This window comes from Tachysurus fulvidraco, chromosome 8 (genome assembly GCF_022655615.1).
Source record: "Tachysurus fulvidraco isolate hzauxx_2018 chromosome 8, HZAU_PFXX_2.0, whole genome shotgun sequence".
Classification (NCBI taxonomy): Eukaryota; Metazoa; Chordata; class Actinopteri; order Siluriformes; family Bagridae; genus Tachysurus; species Tachysurus fulvidraco.
In genome coordinates this window covers 18,419,278-18,425,751 of record NC_062525.1, presented here as the reverse complement: position 1 = coordinate 18,425,751, position 6,474 = coordinate 18,419,278, and the positions used below count along the sequence as shown (strand labels likewise).

Sequence of the window (6,474 nt, the reverse complement as noted above, 5' to 3'; positions counted from 1 at the left end):
AAGGAACGTGAGTTAGAGCATGAGCTCCCGCTCTGTACCTCCCCTTCCTGCCTTCCTACCTCCCCTTCCTACCTCCCCTTCTTGACTTAACTGTGTCCTCTCTCTCTCTCTCTCTCTCTCTCTCTCTCTCTCTCTCTCACACACACACACACACACACACACACACACACACACACACACACACACACACAAACACACACATTTTAACTCTCTCAAACACACACTAATTTTAACCTCTTTCTCTTGCTTCTTTTTCTTGCTCACTTGTGCAAATACAAATTATGTATACTTTAATCAGCCTCTTTTTCTCACAGGCACACAAACAATATGCAAGCAGTAAAGAGTCAACTCAATTAAAAAGCCTCTTTCCTGGAAACCAGGCTCTGATGGCACAGGAGGTATGTAGGGAATGGGAACCATGTGTTACTTGGGGAAGGGTTTGTGTGTGTGTGTGTGTGTGTGTGTGTGTGTGTGTGTGTGTGTGTGTGTGTGTGTGTGTGTGTGTGTGTGTGTGTGTGTGTGTGTGTGTGTGTGTGTGTGTGTGTGTAAAAGTGTGTATTGGGGTGGGGAGACGTTGAGAGACAGGTTACAATTAACAAACACTGATAGACTGCATTTGAGGAGTTAAATGATGAGAAATAGGAAGAGGAACACAGTGTGCGAGTAACATAGTTTCACCTTGAAATTTATATACAGTATATTCAACTTGAAATTTGTCATTAGATATTAGATTATATATATATATACTACTTATACATTATACATAACATTTCTTTCTCACACTCATATAATGGCCCCAAGCCATTAATTGTTTGGCCACACAGATCCTATTGTAAATCTTTCCCATAAACAATCTTTCATCCTAACCTGCACATGGTGACCTCCCACAGAACCAGCACAATCAACAATCAACAGACCTTCACTCGGATATCACAGGCCCCTGGGAAAACAATCATAAACAGGCTAATTTTAGTCACATGTAAATCATTTGTGTACTGGTTGTGTGTAGGTGTGTGAGCATCACTGTGCACGTTTTGTCTGGACAGTGTCACGGAGTTCCTCACTGTTTTCATAGCAGTTTCCTGATGCTGATGTCACCGAGTCTGCAAAAATGATGGTGAAGCTGAACTGCTTTAGCAGATTCACATTAGCCACATTTGCAAAATGAGCTTGAGGGAACTGAGACGGTAGATTAGAACAGTAGCTTAGCATGGCTGAATTTGGAGAATCCTCTCATGATTGTCTTTGCAATATTTGGTCAGGTTCTTCTCCTCTTTAGGCTACTGTCAGTAAATAAATGATCTGTTAAAAGGACTCAAGCTTCAATAAACATTAGTCAAAGGACAAAGGACAAGGAGCAGTTCTTGCTACTAATCAAAGTTGTTTTTTAGTTCAGAAAGCTTCCGCTCTTACATTAGCATTCAGTCACTTTAGCCAGTGGTACTACAGTATAATTGGTTGGGTGTACCCAGCTAACCCTAACCATCAAACTGTATAATGTTGGCAAAAAGCATGTTTTCCCATAGATATTTGTTTGCTGTTGAGGTTATTATTTCAAGCGGCATTTTGGTCTCTTTGAACTTTATTATAGTAATTCTTTTATGAAAAATCATTGAGTTGGGATGCCACATAACAAGCTTAGAAAAATGTTTTTTCTAAGAGCTTTGACATAATAATTCAAGAACAAGTCTGATTTAGCACCTTATATTTAATTGGTTCTAATGTTGTGCATCATATTCCATGAGAAACTTGGCTTATTGGCTCAAATTATTTTCCTAGCAAGTAATCCCAAAAAACAAGAGATGGCACATCCCAGAACCCGTGTGAACACTGCCGTGATGAATGAATAAACACACAAAAATGAATAGGGGCAAATGCTAACAACTCTCTTTGGTTAATACCTTCATGGTTCTAGCTGACGTGTTTTGGGGGTGCGGCTTTAGAGACAACACTGAAGGGAGGGGTTGAATTTGTTTGAATGTACTGTTTCAAACATCTACCAAAATCCATGACTGTGTCTTTAAATCATATGGTGCACTGTGTATACAGTGAGTTTCTTCTTCTTGAATGCACATAAATATGCAACACAAGCAAAGCATTCATTTTCATATACGTTCCACATTTCACACATCCTCTCACACTCTTGCCATATGTACACACAAACACACACACTCAAAACAGTCTTCCCTGAGCCTCTGCAGTCGTACAGGATGTATAAAAAAATGACCTCACATTCCTTTCCTGTTAGGTCAACCACAATATGGGACTGACACACGAGAGGACTGGACTGCTTCCCAGCACACACCAGCCCTCTGGAGTCCTGTTACTCCCAGTCACTCAGTGAGGCTTCTACACACATACAGACACACACACACACACACACACACACACACACACACACACACACACACACACACACACACACACACACTCTTTTGAGTGCACACAGCAAAAGTGAGAACACTGCTTCTTCAGATTCAAACTCTGTAGACAAACTGTGTATTATTCAACATCTAAATTTTAGACGTTTCTAAATATTTAAAAAATAAAAAGATTAAAAAATAAAATAGATCAATTTTGTAAATTTCTGAGAGTTTTAACCCATTTATATTTTGTTCTTACACATCCACTGACGTAAATAGATACGGTATCTACAATGTGTGTAACACCATAAACCAGTTTTTATTTCATATCAACTATTAAAAAAGCATTGTGCCTTCAGTGTACAAAATATCTACATCAGTTGAAGTTAACAGGCAGTGATTATGTGCTTATCTTGCACATTTATTGATACCATGTACAGTACTACATTAGTAGTATAATCTATTACGCCTGTCTGGGTGAATGTAATTACAACCATTCACACAGAATGCATATCTACTTAACAGTTCTTATAATCGTGATAGCCATTGGAGCGTCCGGCTTCAAGTGTTCTGACTTCAGGAAATGAGCAGTGATTGCAGAAATCTTCATAATACAAATTCAGTAGTGTGCATTGCAGTAGTGAACATCTTCCATCAAGAGGCTTACAATAGGCCCCTCAGAGAGCAGAAAGAGATCAGCAAGCTGATTTACAGGAAAGTCCTGATTAAACTGTGTGTTGATAACTGTGAAATGTAAACTTCCTGAATTGCAGAAGATTTTTCTTTCTCTCTACAATTTCTATCCTGGCTCATATGTAGAGCAAAACTGGTGTGTGCGTGTGTGAGATATTTTGTGTACATACAAACAATGCTTTATTTGTGAAGTGGGGGGTGGTTTTCGGGAACTCAAAGGCCCTGGGGCTTTGTGTTTGGTGGGCGTTGGCTCTGACTACTTCAGCTGTGGACCTGGTGACTACAGCTTTTGTTTCTGGACTTTGAAGGAGATGCATGTAAGAAAGGACAGGCATAAACAAGTGTTTGACATATGACATGAACGGAATACACTAGATTACAATAAGATGCTGCCATTGTGTGTGTCTTCGGGATAGCAAGTGTATGCCTCATTGGCCAAGCATTTCCCATAATAATAAGCAGTTTCTTAATGTACCTCTTTTCCCTCTATAACACCCCAGGCCCTCTCATCTCATTCATAAAAGCACGCCATGGTTTTTGTTTGGACGTCTGGTTTTAATGAGCATGGAATTTACCCACAATGCTCTGGCAGGAACATAATTGAAGGAGATGAACACTTCCACTGTACTTTGTGCAAATGGATAAGTGATGCCTCAAGTTCAAATTATGCTTGCGCAAATACAAGAAACAACCTACGAATTCTACAACAGCTGGTAAACTTGGTCAACACTGACAGAAAAACTGCATGGTTGAATATGAACACTGTGTGTTATTGTTTATGGCACCAAGAGTTTAGCAGCAGGTCCTTTAAGTCCTGTTATGAGGTGGGGCCTCCGTGTATCTGACTTGTTTGTCCAGTGCATATCACAGATGTTTGATTGGCTTGAGATCTGGTTTTGACCGGATTTTAAGCTTCTGCAGCAATGTTTAGGTAGGTACTATGTGTCAAAGAACATTATTGCTAGTAAGCAAGGTTTCCCAGCAGTACATTCATTAGAGCATCATCCTGCTCTGCTGGCATGACTTGTTCTCATGTGCATCTTGGTGCCATCTTTTTTCAAGGAAAGTGACACACACACACACACACACACACACACACACACACACACACACACACACATACACACACACACCTGGCTGTCTACAGGATTTAAAAGAAAACATGATTCAACAGGCCAGACCTATTTCTACTATTACTCTATGGTCTGCATGTGTGTATTAATCATCATGATTTATGTTTAAAAAATAAAAAATGTAATCTATATCTCCCAACGCCTTCTTTGTCATACAGAAGGACTAAAGCCTTGATGACTGAGTAAGTGAAGACTGCGCAGACACACATTACAATCTTTTTTAATAATACTTTAATAATAGCACTTGCCTCTGTATGTACTCTTCATTTGAAGGGAAATTATGTTTTTCTATTTGCTCAAATGCTAACACTTATAATGACAAAAAAATCTTTCGATTTCAAACATCTAGCTTAATTTGACAATTCAGTGTGGATCATTTATTTAATTTTCGATTTGACATTGCGTTTTTTTTTTCATCTGCATCTTCTTTTATTGTGTGTCAATTACAATAAGAAGTGAAAGAGTTTTAATAACAGCTTTTACTTACAGTGCAAAGTAATCAATCAACGAATGGGTAATCAATGAGACATTAAGAGTCAGGAATTGGAGTCTCATCCTTAAAGCTAATGCTTTACAGAATGACTAGGACCTGTAAACAAAACAATACACCAAGCCCATGCTATACTCACATTTTATGGTCATGAAAATAATATTCAAATTTATATTGTAATGTTTTCACATTACACAGGCATTGTGGCATGATGTATGATGTGGATTAAGCTATAAAACAAATATTCAGCATGAAAAAGTGTCAAGAGTTTGGATTAGGGCTGAACAAAATGTAAAATGTGGCATCCTGAGAGCAGAGTTGTGGAATATATAGGCATGATGTGAGCCTCAGACTTTTGTTTATCATAGACAGCGGTGATTGGTTATATTTGTCACTGTGCATGCCCATGGGCATCATAATCATTAAATAGCACTTTTTTTTTAATGTGCATGTAATAATGTAGTAACAGACTGAAAAAAAGTTAAGCACACAAGATCCATTTTGTAAAAATAGTATTCTTTAATATAAATTATCGAAATATTTTATAAATATAAATATGTGCAAAGTTCCTTGCTGCATTTTTTGTTTTTAATGCCATTGTTTTCAGGTTTTCTGATTTTCAAGCTTGCACTGTGGGTCATTAGACTAGACCTTAAGATGTCAAATCTTTATAAAAGACAGAGTACAAAAACATGTTGTCCTCTTGTGGTGACACATGTAAACATCGTCTCTATATGACAAAAAAAAAAAAAGAGAGAGAAAGCAAAAAGAAGTTGAACCATAAGCCCTTCCATTGACTTACAATACATTCATTTAATTGTAGACAGCATGTGCTGCCGAAGAAACACTACGTCATTGTTACTGAATGAGGGATATGAGGCATGACTGATTACTTCTTAACACATACAGAAAGAACGATTCTGGTTTGAGAGGAACACAATCCTCCATGTCAAATTCCAGGATTGGTAAATAAGGGTTTTGCATACTGTGCTTGGCTTTTTTTTTTTCACAGTACATGAACTGTCAACTCTTAGAAGTTTGTGTTGTATTGTAATATCATCATAAGCATGTTGAATGTTCTATAAACAATTTCCCAGCAAAACTAAGACACTTTGCCTGTCAAAAATAAAGCAACAACAGTCCACTGAGCTTTCCTTCTGAGACTACAGTAATATCTGAGTCCTCTCTTGTCTACTTTAATCATTTGTATTGATGCATTTTCAAACATCAGTCTTGTCTTGTAACCCCACACAGATGCCAGTGTTGACACACTGGTGCTAGTAATGAAAACCCACCCCGTTTGCTTCTCCATCTCAACCTATGAGGCAGTTACACTTGGCAGCCCACTGTGGAAATGTATATGTCATTTAAAACAGTCGGCGCTAGGCACTCCCTCAAACACAGTCGTCCAAAACTCTTCTTTTAACAGTGGGTCGAGTGGAGATATAACTGTGCGAAACAGCTTGTTATTCATATAGTAAAGGCTGCAAATCAGCCATAGCAGCGCATTCAACCCTTGTACTGATAAACTATCAATTGTGTTAATATTCAACAGGGTTTGTGTTTTTTTCCAAACAGACCCAAGAACAGACTCCAAAGGTAAGAAGATAAAACACTATGACTCTGATCATCTGCTTTTGGTCCTCGCTGCTCTGCTGTTCATCCTATTGCATGCTTTGTGCTGTCCATCACATTGCAACCCCTTGCCAAAGGTCGTGCTATAGAGGGCGAAGGCACAGTAAGCCACAGCTGGCCTGCAATACTGATAGATACTGAGAGCTTCTCAGAGCAAACA

The 6,474-nt window shown here is 38.5% G+C and overlaps 1 protein-coding gene across 1 annotated transcript in view; it reads right to left on the bottom strand.

Annotated features, from left to right (window-relative positions):
- Positions 1-5,176: 5,176 nt before the first annotated feature.
- socs3b (suppressor of cytokine signaling 3b) overlaps positions 5,177-6,474 on the bottom strand; it is a 3,752-nt gene continuing 2,454 nt past the window's right edge. Inside the window, exon 3 of the mRNA XM_027140622.2 lies at positions 5,177-6,474. This exon is cut by the window's right edge and continues 983 nt beyond it. The gene's annotated coding sequence lies outside the window, so the exon portion shown is untranslated.